A 1,518-nucleotide genomic window follows, 5' to 3' on the forward strand; every position below is an offset into this window, starting at 1 on the left:
GAACAGCTTTTAAATGTTAACAGCTGGTCAAAGATCTAGATAAGCACGAATTAAGTGCTTGTCTGGAATTGAAAATGCAATCATGGTCTTAGACTAAGTAAGTACTGCACTAAACGAATAATAATAATAAAATATTAAGTGCTTCTTTCGTGAAACCGTTAAATAAAAGGGCTTAGCAATTAACAATCAACAGATGCCGTTAGTTACTTTGCAGATGTTGGACTTGTTCTTCGAGAGGCATTTATCCTAAAGGTGAACTGTCGAATTAATTTTTCCCTGTTCTTCTTTAGGAATTTGAAAATCGTCCATACATTCATCTTATATATAAAGCTGCGTCTACACAATAGAAAACATCAAAGTCAGTGTAAAGCGTAAGTATTTTTTATCAAATCAATGTTACTTAGTTTTGTTGTTTACTTTAGTGTGAGTGGTCTCATGACCACTCACACTAAAGTATATCTCATGCAAAGGAGCGGCAAATCAGATGAGTGCCGTCTGATATCATGAATACTTATCACATCGCGAGCGTAACCAGACTGACGCTTTAAAAATTATTTCACATAGTTTGACTAAATTTAAGGGAGGATATATTATATAAATTTAATTCCGTTGAACGTAGGTGCATAAATTTGTCGCTCAATCGAAACGAATAACTTCTGAGTTCCTAACCGGCACGGTAAATTCTACATTCCGAACTGATGGTAGCTTAAATTTAGTACAGTTATATAATAATATATTTTGATTTTAATTACGAATATTATAATCTAGATATGCAATAGAAATTAAGGCGTATTTATGTAAATTACGAAATAAGTATTTAAAAAATTATACCTACGTAGCTCGCGGGCGATTTGTAAGTTAATAATGATTCAAATGCGAGATATCCAAAGAATTCACAAACATATTTAATGAGGACGTCATTTTTTTTTTAATTTACATGTTTCCAATTACAACATATGACGTTTTTAAATATTCAGCGAGATGAAATACTCCTATAAATGTATTCGCAGCAACATGCAATCTCGTTTTGAGGCTAAAGAACATTTCGTTTCAAGAGTTCTTGACCTTTATGCAGATGTCATATAACGTTATACCATAAATCTGAACGTTTAAGAATTTTAATATTACTATAAAAACCAGTTCGATGAACGAACGAATGATTGAAATCGTTCGGAAGATTTGTGTATATCAAAATCGAAATCACCATAGAGAGCATTGATTGACCGACAAAATATTTTATTCGATGAATTCCCATTCTGTCTGGATCTTTCAAAGGAATGTCTTCGTTCCCCTACAAAGAAAGACGTTGAACTAATTTAAGTGCTCTTGCGAACTCGAGTTCTCTATGTAGACCACATCTTGTTTTTATTGGCCACAGCTGCAAGACTAATCAGCGTGTGGCTTGCGATTATAACCTTGTCGTGTATGATTGTAATATACTTATATGTGATTGTCGATATAGGAATGTGTTCGAGCGGTAGTTGGGTTATCATGGCGAGCGCACCCCTCGTTCGCCGG

This window comes from Vanessa cardui, chromosome 11 (assembly GCF_905220365.1).
Source record: "Vanessa cardui chromosome 11, ilVanCard2.1, whole genome shotgun sequence".
NCBI lineage: Eukaryota > Metazoa > Arthropoda > Insecta > Lepidoptera > Nymphalidae > Vanessa > Vanessa cardui.